The sequence below is a fragment of the Miniopterus natalensis genome, chromosome 3 (assembly GCF_054644295.1).
Source record: "Miniopterus natalensis isolate mMinNat1 chromosome 3, mMinNat1.hap1, whole genome shotgun sequence".
In the NCBI taxonomy this organism is placed as follows: Eukaryota; Metazoa; Chordata; class Mammalia; order Chiroptera; family Miniopteridae; genus Miniopterus; species Miniopterus natalensis.
The window spans coordinates 72,623,305-72,638,734 of record NC_142083.1 but is presented as its reverse complement, the minus strand read 5'-3'; the positions used below and the strand labels follow the sequence as shown (position 1 = coordinate 72,638,734).

Genomic DNA, 15,430 nt, shown 5'->3' with positions numbered 1-15,430 from the left:
ATTAAAACTAAGATAAGGCCTTTGTCAAGAAATAGAAACTTCATCTATTTAACTCTCAAGTTATTTTTATTCTATTTTCCTCTCCTTTAAAAGAAAATCCAGAAGATCATGTTTTAAAGGGTATGAGAAAAGATTAACTGACTCATTATTTAGTGTTGTGGGGAAAAGGAGAATTTATATCTCCTCTATGTTGAAATGTATGCACATGATAGAAAATTTGGAAAGTACATAAAAAAGCTGTAATCCTACCACACCAACATTAATTATTTTATATGTCCATATGTATACACATAAAAAGTTATAACCACACTATATATAGAACCATATACTATTCTACTTTATTTACATATTACATTCTGAGCACTGCTCTAAGCTGTTACCTCTTATCCTTTAAAAACATGATTATATGATTTCCATATAACTATGAGAAAGAGAGAGCCGAACACATAGAGACATCCAAACATGTAGACACAGTTGCACACAGAGGCACACATATTGTGACACACAGAAAGAGACCCATGCAAACCGAAAGACACAGAAACAGAAATTGAGGTAGAGAGAGAGATCAAGAAAGAGAGCAATACAGAAATCCAGAGTGTGGGACAGGAATAAGAAAAATGTTTGCAGCCAGATCAGGAGAAGCAAAGGGAGTGAATATGTTTGAGCTCCATGTCCAGGTTTTATCTCTTTTCAATCACCACGATACCCCATAAAATAAGAAGCATTATCCCCATTTTGCACATTGAGAGAATGAAGTTCAGGTCCAAGGTCACATGCCAAATAGACAGAATCTGAACTCATTAAAATGTAAGCACTGTGTGGGCAGGGACTGTTGCTTGTTCTATCCTCTGCTGTACCAACTGCCTCGGACAAAGCCTGGTGCACAACAGACATTCACAATCCACTTGTGAAAGGAAGAAAGAAAGGGAGGGAGATAAATTGACGAACAAGATAGGACCACAGACATGGAAACAGGAAATAGACTGACAGGTCTCAGAGGGAAGGCAGGAAGGAGGGAGGGAAGAGATTAACCAAAGAACTTACATGCACATATGCACTGCCCATGGACACAGGCAATAGACAGGTGAAGGCCTGGGGTGCGGTGGGAGAATGGGTGCAGGGGTGCAAAGGGAGGAAAATGGGGGACATCTATAGTACTCGCAACAATAAATTAAATTTAAAAAAAAAAGAAAGGGAGGGAGGGAGTGGGAGAAGGAAGAAAGGAAGGAAGGAAGGAAGGAAAGAAAAGAAGGCGAGTAGGAAGAAAAACCAGCTTTAAAAAACCCTTAAAAGCTCATGCTCTATTTTCCTCATGATTTCAGTAACAGGAAGCAATCAAAACACGAGTTTCTAATTCAGTAGTTAGTATTTAAATGTTGACACACTCCCTCACACATATAAAGTAAGCCATTTTACAAGATACAGAAAGTACTCAATTCATCTTCAGCCATTTAAAAACCCATTTGGAATTTAAGAGAATTTGCTGAACGGTTCACAGCTCTTAATATTGCTCCAAATCTTGCATTTCGGCTGAACAATTTCCTTCTGGCTTTCAGTGCCATGCATCAAACTGATGTGACTGTACCAGTAAAAGAGCCACACCTTTGAACCAAGGCTCTTGTTTCTTCAAAACCTTCTTCGGGACTTGTTTTTCCAGCAGTGTCTGTTGACCTGCTATATGTAAGGTAGTGACTGAACCATAGTTACCTCCTACCTGGTCACAGATTTATTCAGTGGCCAGAGATAGCAGGGCTCTAACAATGCCCTCCTAGAAACAAAGTCTCTTTCTTCCAGAACATGTGCTTAATCCTACTCAGAGAATCTGGAACACACCCACGCTGAATGGCCTCTTTACATTCTTATGAAAAGTTGAAACTCTGGAATTCCTGTTTAAATACAGGTAATTTGTATCAACTTTGATTTCTCAGTAAACAAAGACTATACTGTTTGTTAACAGATGGAGAGACAGAAAAGAAACATAAATTCATAGTGAAAACAAACAGGCAAGTCATTTCTGCCTTCAACCCTGGAAAGCTAGCTGCTTAATGCCCAAAACAAAAATATGGTCTAATTCCAAAAGGATCATCTAAAATATATAACAACACATGTTAGGGATTGTAATTTTTCCATCTTGATTCTACTTAATATAAGACCTCTTCTTCTTAAAACTCATTGATAATTATACACACACACCTGTCACACCAACATACCCCAGAACAGTAACTATACATTTCAACAGTTTGCTTCCTTCACAGCCACTAATATACATTAAAATATATATTGATAGCAAGCCAAGTAGGTATTACAGAACAGGTACAAAATAACACTAAATACAAACAGGATGTCAGAAGATCCTGTGAGTGGGTTGGGGGGTGAGCCATGCAAATATCTGGGGGAACATTCAGTGGGGGAAACGGAGAGTCCTGGTGCACTGAAGGGAAAGCAAGGCAGTGGGTGAGGCCGCAGTGGCGTGAACAAGGAGTACTGTGTGGGGTAGGGGCTGAGGGGTCGGGGAGGTCCCAGCAGGGGAGCTGAGTGGTTCATGCTAAGCGAATTAGGATTTTCTTGCAAGTAAACCATCTAGGGATCTGAGTGGTGAAGTAACATAATCTGACTTTCATGATAATAGAATTATATCAGTTGCTACTCAGGGTAGAATTTAAGAGGACAAAAGTGGAGTTAGGAAGAGGCTATATTGCTAAAATTTTAGGCAGGAAGTAGTGCTCACTTAGATGAGAGCAGTAGGTAGCTGGGGTTTGACTGTGGATATATTTGAAAGTAGAATCTGTAAAATGTGCTCATGGATTAGACAGGGGGATGTGAGAAAAAGAAATTTCAAGGGAGATTCCAGAGTTTTTGTGACTGAATACCTGGAAGAATGGGGTTGTCATGAACTGAGATGGTCAAAATGGCAAGGAGCACATTTTGTTGAAGGAGGTGGTAAAAAGTTAGGCTTTGGCCATTTCTGACATAAGATGCCAATTAGATTTCTAAGGAGGTATCATGTAGGAATCTAGACATATAAAACTTGAAATCAAGGGAGAAGACAGGACTGGAGATACAAATTTGAGAGTTAAGTTGTAGAAGGTATCTGCAATCAGGAACATGTTCAGGGAAGGAGAGATGAGAGAAAAGAGAAAAGGTTTGATTGTGAGTCCCAGGCACTCCAGCATTTAGAGATCAGAAATACTGCAGAAGATCCAGCAATGGAGACAATTTAAAGCTATAAACAGGCATTTTTAAGCCTGCTTTACTGAGTCTAATCTAAACACATGTACTGACTGGATGGAGTTGTGAACCTGTCAGGTGGAACACTGTCTTCAGCTTCGGCATATGCACTAAGATGAAACCCACCTTGTGAGGCCTCTTGGGAGAAGGCCCTACCATTGTGGTCAGTCTGTTTCCATGTGAATTTCTATACTTAACTCATTAATCCTTATATCAATTCTGGATGTAACTGTTATTATATTCATTTTATAGATGAAAAAACTGGGGCCAGGGTTGCTCAGAAAAGCAAGATAATTTGCTCAAGATCACAAAGCTTGGAAGACATGGAATTTAGGCTTGAATTCCTTTCTTTTTTTTTTTTTAATATATCTTTATTGACTTCAGAGAGAGGAAAGGAGAGGGAGAGAGAGGGACAGAAACATCAATGACGAGAGAGTCAGTGATCAGCTGCAGCCTGCAACCCGGGCATGTGCCCTGACCGGGAATCGAACCCTGATCGCCTGGACCCTAGGTTGATGCTCAACTGCTAAGCCACACTCGGCTGGGCTAGGCTTGAATTTCAAGCTCCCCAACTCCAAGGGACAAAGAGATAAATGACTTGCCTGATGTCACATGGTGGATTAATGCAAAGGTTGGACTTAGATCCTTGATCTTTTAAAATCTAAATTAATAGCTATTTTTTTCCTGTTAGGAACAAAATGATCTATTGGAAAATTCTAGTAATTAATCATTTGCTGAAGATTCTTGTATTTGCTGGTAAGTCCTCACTTTAGGACAAATAGTGACCATTTCTGACAGTGATTTTGTATATCCATAGCAAGGACGTCAGGAACAGACTATTAAAGGAATAGGTCATGTGAAACATAGCAAATAAATAATCTTGGATGTAAATTTTAAAATGTTGAATCAATATGGAATGTAGGGAAACCTAACATACCCCATTTATAGTCCCAACAGTATATAAACCAAGAAGAAACAGGCGCAATATTTTCAGGGTTTCTGATTTTATATTCTTATACCCAGTGTTTTTATTTATGACAAGTATAATATCATTAAATTGTTAATAATTCAGTATCATTAAAGTTGTATTTTTAAATTATCCTGGTCTATTTAAATTGACTTTTATAATCAATGTTGTATGATTTTTTATTAGTCAAAGACCAATTATTTTTCAACACCCACAAAAATTACTCCAATTTTATAGTGACATTCATGGAAAATATTACTACATTCTGTTTAACTCTAAAACCCTTCCATTTCCTTGGGCTTCACAGTTTACTTTTTTCCCCCACATGTATCTCTTAACTGGATTGGGAGAATCAAGGGCCAAATTAGAAGGTACTGTTACCAGTTTTATGTAAAGACAGGAACTATGGCTCAAAGGGAAAAGTGACAAACAGAAAGTCATACAACAAGAGTTTGAAATTGAAGCTGTGTCTTTTGATTCCACAGTCAATGTATGATCTGATGACTTTCTACATAAAAGTTACATAAAGCTACTTTTGTTGGGACATTTAATAAATAAGAGACGCTTGTATTCTTAGTGGAAATGACAGCATTAATTGTAAGCAGGTAGACAGAAAAAGACATGTATATTTTATATGTACCTTACCCATGAACTATGAATCATTATGTATTTAAATTAGCACTTATTAAAAGCCTTTAATATATATACTGTTCTAAAGTCTCCCAAAATATTTATTAATTTCCTTCTGATTCTATTAGCATTTACATTGCTAATAGCTATTTCTTATCTTAGTCCCTCATATTTCTATATTTGCATTTTCTGAGCGGAGAAAAAAAGGATCTGGAACCTTGCCAACTTTTCTAAACGCTTTCATATCTAGTACGAGAATATTAAACACATCTTTGATTTATTTAAGGGAAACTGGGTTTTAAAAGGGAGGTGAGCCCTAGCAGGTTTGTCTCAGTGGTAAGAGCGTCAGCCCTCCGACTGAAGGGTCCCGGGTTTGAGTCCAGCCTGCAGGAGACAACCAACCAATGTGTCTCACATGATGTTTCTCTCTCTCTCTCTCTCTCTCTGAAAAAGCAATGAAAAAAATATCCTCAGGTGAGGATAAAAAAAATAATAATAATAAAAAATAGAGGTGATTCTTCTCAACCATATGTTAATATGCTTCAAATATTTGGGGGGAAAATAAATAAAAAAATGTATAAATATCTTAAAACAACTAGGTCTTGGAGATGAATCAATTGTTTTAAGTGCTGCAGAGAAGAAAATGGCAATAAAACTAAATCAGCAAATTTTTTTAAAAAATTTTTTTTATAATTTCTTATTCTTTTTTCCTTTTCTTTTTTTAAAAAAAATAATACATTTTCTTTTTTTGAAAAAATTTATCTTTTTTGTTGAAAGTATTACAGATGTCCCCTTTTTTTCCCCCGTTGATCCCCTCAACCCCGCATCCACCCCAACCCCAGGCCTTCCCCAGACCAGTGTCTGTGTCCATGGGTTATGCTCATAGACATGTAAGTTCTTTGATTAATCTCTCCACACCCATCCCCCACCCCCACCTTCCCTCTGAGATCCCTGTCTGTTCTGTGCTTCTACGTCTCTGGAGCTATTTTGTTCATCAGTTTGTTTATTACATTCCACATGTGAGTGAGATCATGTGGTACTTGTCTTTCTCTGACTGGCTTATTTCACTTAGCATAATACTCTCCAGTTCCCTCCATGCTGTCCCAAAGGATAAGGGATCCTTCTTTCTTACAGCTGCATAGTATTCCATGGTGTAAATGTACCACAGCTTTTTTATCCACTCATCTACTGATGTGCCCTTGAGAAGAATATATATTCTGCAGCTTTGGGGTGGAATGTTCTGTTAATGGCAATTAAATCCATGTAATCTAGGGTGTCATTTAGGGTCACTGTTTCCTTGTTGGTTTTTTGTCTGGAAGACCTATCCAGTGAAATCAGTGGGGTGTTAAAGTCCCCTAGTGTGACTGTCTTGATGTCGATCTTTCCCTTAAAGTCCTCTAGAAGGTTTTTTATAAATTTAGGTGCTCCTATATTATTGGGTGCATATATGTTTATCAGGGTTATATACTGTTGTTGGATTGATCCCTTTAGTATTACCTAGTGATCTTTCTTGTCTCTCATTATGGTCTTCATTTTGAAGCCTATTTTGTCTGATTTGAGTATTGCTACCCCAGCTTTTTTTTTCATTTCCATTTGCATGGAGAACTTTTTTCCATTCCTTGACTCTCATCCTGTGTGAGTTTTTTGTTTTGAGGTGGGTCTCTTCTGGACAGCATATATTTGGATCATGTTTCTTATCCATTCAACCACCCTATGTCTTTTTATTGGAGCATTTGCTCCATTTACACTTAAGGTTATTACTGATAGATACTTATCTATTGCCATTTAATTCTTTATGCCTATGTTCCTCTTTCTTTCTATTTCTACTTCAAATTACAGCAGTTCCTTTAACATTTCCTGCAATGTTGGTTTGGTGGTGATAAACTCCTTTAGCATTTTTTTTATCTGGGAAGCTCTTTATTTCATCATCTATTTTGAATGATAGACTTGCTGGATAGAGTAGTCTTGGTTTCAGATCCTTGTTTTGCATTACCTTGAATACTTCATGCCATTCCCTTCTGGCCTGTGGAGTCTCTGATGAGAAGCCCGCTGATAGCCTTATGGGAGCTCCTTTGTAGGTAACAGATTGCTTTTCTCTAGCTTCCTTTAAGATTCTTTGTCTTGAATTCTTGGCATTTTAATTATGATGTGTCTGGGCATGGGCCTCTTTGGATTCTTCTTGCTTGGGACTCTGTGCCTCCTGAACTTGTGTGACTTTTTCCTTCACCAGGTTAGGGGAGTTTTCTGCCATTATTTCTTCAAACAAATTCTCTAACCCTTCCTTACTTTCTACCTCCTCTGGCACTCCTATGATGTGAATGTTGTTACATTTCATGTTGTCCCACAGCTCCCTTCAACTGTCCCCCTGTTTTTTAATTGCTTTTTCTTCTTGGATCTCTGATTGAGTGATTTTTTTCTACCCTGTCTTCTATTTCACTGATGCAGTCCTCAGATTCCTCTAATCTGATGTTTATTCCTTCCAATGTATTCTTTTTTTTTTTTTTAATATATCTTTATTGATTTCGGAGAGAGGAAAGGAGAGGGAGAGAGAGAGATAGAAACATAAATGATGAGAGAGTCATTGATCAGTTGCCTAGCCCACAACTCGGGCATGTGCACTGACTGGGAATCGAACCCTGATCACCTGGATCCTAGGTCAATGCTCAACTGCTAAACCACACCCGGCCTGGCAATGTATTCTTTATTTCTGCTCTGTCATTCTTAATTTCCTTCACAGTTTCCATATCTTTTTTCATGCTGTTGAGCATCCTTACAATCAGTATTCTGAACTCTATATCTGATAGATTGCTTATCTCCATTTCATTTAGTTCTTTTTCTGGAGACTTTTCTTGTTCTTTCATTTAGGGCTTATTATTTTGTCTCCCCATTTTGGCTGCCTGTTTGTGCTTGTTTCTATGTATTAGGAAGATCTGCTAGGACTCTTTTTGGAGGGTCTCTGGTGCAGGCCAATGTCAAACGCAGTTTGTGACTGGCCTTGAGTACCCTGTTTGGAGCTATCAACAACCCTCAGCTTGAGGTCCCCTCTGTTGGGGCTGGGTGCATTTGGACAGGACTAAGATGCACACCAAAGTCTACTTTTCCAAGGCCCAGGTCCAGAAGCAGATCAGGCAAAGACTCAAAGTACTCCTGAGGTCTGCCTCTGCTTGCAGGCTGATTAATCTGATTCTCTTAATGAGCCTCAGGCTGTAGAAACTCCACAGGGTGGGGCAGCAGGTTGTTATCAGTCTATTAATGAGCCTCAGGATATAGAAACTCCTCTGGGTAGGGCTAGAGGTTTTCCAGCAGGGTGGGGTAATTGCTTCCCCCCCCAAGGCAAAAACAGCAAATTGTCCATCTGAGAAAGATGTTCTCTGCAGTACAGGGGAATGACTTGGCAGAGGAATCCAGATAGGTGCCTTCTGATCTCAATCTCCAGAGCCTACAACCCTAGGTTCTCCTCACACAGCTCCAGTCCACTCTATCCTCTCTATGCTGGTGCCCTAGGTGAGTAGCTGCACACTAAACTTGGTGTATTGGCTCTTTAAGAGGGTGCCTGCATTTCCAGCCATCTCTCCTTGGCAGACAGAAACCCGGATGCTTTTCACAGCCAGATGTTATGTGGGCACCTTTCTCAGTTCTGGTGCTCTTGGCCGGGAAGCCCAGCCTGGGGTTTAGGCCCCAGAGTCCTCAGTGGGAACCCCCCACAGCTGAGATACCCCTCTGGACCTTCAGTTGCTGCCTGTGGGAGCCCAGCCATCCCTCTTGCACCTCTGCACTTGCTACCAGCTTGTATGCAGTCTCCACTTTTCCTCCTTGGTTATGAGGGTTTTCTCCAGCTAGTCTTCAATTGCATTTGATTATTCAGGATGATTTTTCTATATTTTAGTTGTAATTCCAGTTTGGTCCCAGGAGAGTGTCAGTGTAGCTTTCACTCAGTCTGCCGCCATCTTTAACCTCTCTAAATCAGCAAATCTTAATAACAATTAAAGTTTGTACTAATTAAAAAATATTATTCTTGTCCTGGCTGGGTGGCTCAGTTGGTCAGAGCATCGTCCCATACACCAAAACTTTGCGGGTTCAATTCCCAGTTGGGGGTGCATACAGGAGGCAACTGATCTGTGTTTCTCTCTCACATTGATGTTTCTCTCTTGCTCATTCTCTTTTCCCTCCTCTCTAAAAATCAAGAAAAACATATCCTTGGGTAAGGATTAAAAATCACATGGAAAAGGTTCCATCTCTGGTCAAGGCACATACAAGAAGCAACCAATGAATGCATACATAAGTGGAACAACAAAGTGATGCTTCTCTCAAATCAATAAATTAAAAGAACAATATTGGAGGAATCATGCTAGCTGAGGTATCAAACTATACTGCAAAGCCGTAGTAGGCCATAGTAATGAAAACAGCATGGTACTGGCATAAAAACAGACATATAGATCAATGGAACAGAACAGAGAACCCAGAAATAAACCCACATCCTTATAATCAAATATTTGACAAAGGAGGCAAACACATACAATGGGGTAAAGACAGTCTATTCAGTAAATGATGTTGGGAAAATTGAACAGACATGTGCAAAAAAAATGAAACTAGAGCACCTTCTAACACCATACACAAGAATAAACTCAAAATGGAATAAAGACACAAATTTTAGAAAAACATAAAAATCCTAACCCTACTGGTCTTGCTCAGTGGTTAGAGCATTGGCCTGTGGACTGAAGGGTCCTGGGTTCAATTCTGGCCAAGGGCATGTACCTTGGTTGCAGGCTCAACCCAGGTCGAGGCTCATGCAGGAGGCAGTCAATTGATGTCTCTCTCTCTCTCTCTCTCCCTTCCACTCTCTCTAAAGAGCAATGGAAAAAATATCCTCAGGTGAGGATTTAAAAATCAAAACAAAACAAAACAATCTTTGAAGAAAACATAGGCACTAAAATCTTAGGCATTTCTCATAGCAATATTTTTTTTCTGATATATCTTCTCGTGCAAGGAAACAAAAGGAAAAATAAATAAATGGGACCACTTCAAACTAAAAAGCTTTTGCACAGCAGAGGAAACCATTAGCAAAATGAAAAGACAACCCACTGGATTCTCATAGTGAATATGAGAACATATTCACTAGTGATACATCTGATAAGTGGTTAATATCCAAACTTCATAAAACTCAACACCAACCCCCCCCCCCCAAAGAATCCAATAAAAAAAAAAGGGCAAACGACCTGAATAAACAGTTCTCCACAGAGGGCATACAGATGTCATTAATCATCAGAGAGATGCAAATTAAAACTACAATGAGGTATCACCTCATAGCTACTAGAATGGCTGCCATCAACAAATCAACAGACAACAAGTGCTGGTGAGGGTGTGGAGAAAAGGGATCCCTTGTGCACTGTTGGTGGGAATGCAGACTGGTGCAGCCACTATGGAAAGCAGTATGGAGTTACCTCAACAAATTAAAAATGGAGCTGCCTTATGACCCAGCGATTCCACTTCTGGGAATTTATCTGAAGAAATCCAAAACACTAATTTGAAAGAATATATGCCCCTCATGTTCATTGCAACGTTATTTACAATAGCCAAGATTTAGGAGTTGCTCAAGCGTCCATCAGTAGTGTATAGAAAAGCTGTGGCACATTTACACAATGGAATACTACTCAGCCATTAAAAAAAAAAAAAGGAAACCTTACCCTTTGTGACAGCATGGAAGAACCTGGAGAGCATTCTGCTAAATGAAATAAGCTAGTCAGAGAAAGACAAGTACCTTATGATTTCACTCATATGTGGAATAATGAAACCTACAAGCAAAATAGAGTAAGTCATAGATAGAGAGCAGGCCGACAGCTGTCCAGGGGCAGGGGGTGGGGGCTGGGGAGACTGAGGGTCTGGAGGGATTGAGCAATAAAGAAAAAAAGAGAAAAAACTCATGGACAGGGACAACAGTGTGGCTACTGCTGGGGGAAGCAGGGGTGGGGGAGGTAGAGAAGAGTATGGGGGAATAAATTGTGATGGAAGGAGATTTGACTTGGGGTGGTGAACATGCAACACAGTGTACAGATGATGTGTTGTGGAACTGTGCACCTGAAACCTGTATAATTTTGTTAACCATTTTCACGCCAATAGGTGCAATAAAAAGGAAAAAAATAAAAAAATAAAACATAATTGGTAAAACAAACAAGTTCAAGAGATCTAGGTCAAGTCAACATCATTGGAATTTTATTCTCTGGCACTGTTAACATCTTCCTCATGCCCACATCTCATCTAAGTATGACAAGGAAAAATATAACAAGGAAAACTCTTAAAGCTTGAAAGAAATGGTGGGCTTTTATTGGAGAAAATGAAATAAAGTCTTTCCAAAATGAAGTCTTAAAAAAAAATCTCACAGTGCTGTCAAACCCAGCAAACACTCAGGAGTTCACTGCAGGGGTGTCTAAAAATCACAAGTGAAAAATTTAGTATAATTTTTACAGTTTTTAACAAACAGTATTTAATAAATATTTATCGAATATCCAGGTGCTTTAAAATGTCTCTCTTTCCATAATGGGAGTTAAGTGAAATTCATTTTGTCAAAGTTTTAATAAACCCTAATGAAAGTATCCAGAATCATAAGGATACTTTCTGGCTCTCAGTGAATCTCTTAGCTTTTAAGAAAATAGAATGAAGAAAAGGGATATAATTTACAGAAAAAATGTGTATTAAAAGGTATAGGTTATGCCTTGAGAATGGAAAAATGTAGGTGGTCCCCATTAAAAGCTATAGACAAATATATAGCCTAAATGATAAAGTATGATATTAACTTGAAAAGCAGGCATCACACATGTGCATCAGTTTGTTATTTAGACCCTGTCCTCTGTACTCCTTGGGCTCCTGATTTGTACATCCAACTGCCTATTTTACTTCTTCACTTGGGTGCCTAATTACATTCCAAACTTAACAGGTCCAAAAGGAACTGAATTCCATTCCTCAAAGCTGAGCCTTCCTTATCTCTTCAAATGGTTCACAATTTACCTAGATGTTTGAACCAAATACCTGGGATCTACTGATTTTATCTGCTCCTTCACTCCCTATCCCTGAACTAACATGCCCTCACAATAGATCCCAAATTGGTATAGCTTTTTACAATTTGCTTTTATCCTTTCACAAATGCTTTGATGGAAGTAAACTTCAGATTTCTCTCTGGTCTACAAAGTCCTGTAAGATCTGGTCTGTGGATGGCCCAGCCACACTCCCCTTCCCTTCAGACATTCAGGCTGTGTCCTTGGTGGGCTTCTCCTTCAGCTCGTTCTGTGACAACTGCAATCCCCCGGCTTTTCCATGGCTGGATCCCACTTGTCACATCAGTTCCTCATCTCATAAGTGACCATTTCAGTGAAGTCTTCCCTGACCACTCATTCTAATTAGCGATGTCCCACTTCCACCACTCATATTCTCTATCATCTCAACTTGTTTTATTGCTTCATAATACTTGTCATTGTCTGTAATTACTTTTCTTCATGTCTTTGCTGGTTTATTTTCTCTCTCTCCATACTAGAGTGTCAGTTCCATGAGAAAAGGGGTCTTATTTGTTTTGTGTGCCTCGTATACCCAAATCAACAATATTACTTGAATGACTGAATGAGTAACACATATGATCCTATCTCTAGATATATCCCCTAGTTATGACTAACCGTCGACTGCCTTAGGCAGAGTTATTTAAACAAGATGTACTATGTAGCAGATCCCCCAGAAGATCACTGATATCTAGAGTTCTACCATGTTCCTCACCTATCATATTAAATGCAGTATTAATATTAAAAAAAATATAAAACTAGATCCAATCAGAAATTGTATGGTGTTGCTTCAATAATGTAGAGAACTTGGAAGACTGAAAAGTTGGGAAGAGCTGCTCTCCTAGGCTTGGGGGAAGAGAAAAATTACCTCATTGCTCCATGCCTAAGAGGAGCCATTACTTTGGCTTTTTTTTAAAAGGACAGTGCTGCTTCCAGCAGTTTGAGGCACATCCAATGTTTATGCCAAAGGAACTTTTGCAACTGGAGCTTTGAAAAAGAGAAATAGTCGGGATTGGGTGGGGAGTGGATAAACACTTTCTGCCAGGGAAAGCCAATCCTAGGGCATTTTTATGCAACTGCATGTTAACACTCAGCTCAGACTACGATCCTGCCTGCAGGTAATCTCCTTTGGAATATATTACTTACCCTGAGATTGACAATGAATCTGGATATATTTAGGTAATGGGTGGTTTTACTTTCTTTTACTTAAGCATTTATTTTAAATACATATCTATCGGAATTCACAGCATGGCTTATGAGATATTCAATTTTAACTCTTTGAGGGTGTGGACCACATCACTTGTTCACTCTCTGGCCCTACCTGAATCCACTGCTGTTCTGGCTGCACAGCAGACACGACCCCTTCCTAGAAGCTCACGGAAAGGAATGAATACTGGACAGCAAAGAGGAAGATCGTGAAGGGCTGCAATGTCATAGCAGAATGACTCTCCTTTTCCTAACCTTTAATGCCAAGAACTGCTTGTACCCGTTTTGTGTGAGATCAACAGAGGAGATTAGGTAATATAATGCACTTCTGTTCAGAAAAATGATTAAGCTTTCCTTTAGGCTAAGTTATATTTATTTCCTTTTGCTCCTCTGCAATGTGCCTACAAGTAAGTGCTTAGAAATTATTTCCAGAACACTGTCTTTCCTTCAAAGAACTTTAGCTTAGAATTAAAATATTTAATTAACTTTGTGCATTACAAATTCAGAGGTGAAAAAGAGATTTTAGTTCATAAAAAAATTTAAAAACGCCTTAAAAAAAGATTTGTAGACAATGACAAACTATTAATATCTTTATTATATGAAATGAGAGCTCAAATGGATAAAACATTACTAGCCAAAGAGATAAATGATTAAAAGACTCAGAAGAGACATTTTAAAGGGGAAATTCAGCTAGAAGAACACTATTCCACCTTGCCAGTAATCTTAATAAAGACATTTCTAGTCTATAAATTTATAAATAAAATTAAATAATCTTTTCTCCATTCTTTTAAAAAAAACCAACCCAAGGCATTCTTTGTTAAAATAAAATATTATAGAACCCCAGGCAAGTTGGGTTTCATCCACCCTATTTGAAAGGGTGGGCCATGAGGACTGGCCTATTTTCCCTGCTCTCCTTCCTTCAGAGACTTTTGAGGGAGTGTTTAGTTCTCCAGTACAACTGGAAGAGCACTATTTATACTGGCATTAGATGTGCAGGAGGCACATTTCCACATTGCTGAGGTTCTGAATCACTTTGAAAAGCAATCTGAAAATATTCCACAAAAATCACCAAAATACCCATGTCCTCTGACTACCTTCACTGCTAAGACCCTTATACTGGCCATATTGCAGGAAGATACGAATTGCAGCATTATTTAAGACAGTGAAACTTTAGTACAATAATAAATGCATGCAATCAACCATTCAAGAACTACTTAGTGAGCAAAGGACCTTGCAAAAGTTAATGTTTCTATCAAAGGATGAGAGGAAATAGGAGTGGCTGGGGGAACAGCTCGAAAGGCCACGGAGCTCATTAGATGGTGCCTGCTATGTACCATGGCTTTTATCTTACTGGAGGACAATAACTCCTTAAATTAACTTAGTCCAGATATCCTATTACCAAACAATACCATGAAAGCCAGAAGAGAAAATATGCCAGGTTGTAGCATTATAACTTCCACTGGGACTCTTCAGGTAAAACCACAATCCTGATATTGGTTGTCTCCCAGGAGAGAATAAAGGTGAAACAAACCCAAAACATTTCTCTGGGAGTCCCTGGCTTAGCTACGGATCTAGGAAATTTATAGCTATTTGAGGCACTCCTAACCAAACAAAAAGAATCAGGATGGCTTCTGTCACAGGAGGTAGGTCAGGATAGTTAGACAGGCGGTCTCTCCCTGGTAAGCTCTAAGCTTAAGATAAATAAAAGCATTTTGTAAATAAGATGATCCAGTTTCACATACTTTTCTGCATTTATTTCCCTTGCATAATTCCATAGCTTTAATAAAGTTTTATTTAAATGCCTCCAGTCTAGTGTCAGCTGTGCTCTGGGTAAAGGAAGGATTCCTTATTTTAGCCAACCAGAGAAGACACTCCAGCCCACCTTCCATACTTAAGCTGGTGTGATGGCAAAGGTGATGAGTGAGAGATGCCCTGGTTTAGGGAAGGTATTTCTCAGAGGCCCAGGGCAGGCCAGGCCGTCCCTACAGGGAAGCATTCTCTATCACCATTCTCCAAGGGGTGGGGTTCGTTTGATTACTGAGTCACTTCTTTGTATCCTCAAGAATGTTTAGAAAACCAGACAGTTAAAAAATAAGCATCATGAAACACAAATGAGATCAGGAAAAGAAAAATAACTTTTGAGGGCAAAAAAGCAAACGAACTAATAAAGACAAATTTCAGGTTGCTGCAACTCTCTTTGCCTGTTTCCTTTCAGAAAGGGGCAACTGATCAACTACGTGGAAATGACTGCTTTAGGTGGGAAGACAAGTGTAAATCAAAGCAAAATTTCTTTACACATTAAAAGCAAAACCACATAAAAAGATATTCTAATATAATCACTTATTCAAAGGAAAAA

General features: G+C 38.9%; 1 protein-coding gene across 2 annotated transcripts in view; it reads right to left on the bottom strand.

The window, feature by feature from the left end:
* Positions 1 to 15,430, bottom strand: part of SLC27A6 (solute carrier family 27 member 6) — a 50,360-nt gene that overhangs the window by 16,465 nt on the left and 18,465 nt on the right. The window lies entirely within an intron of this gene.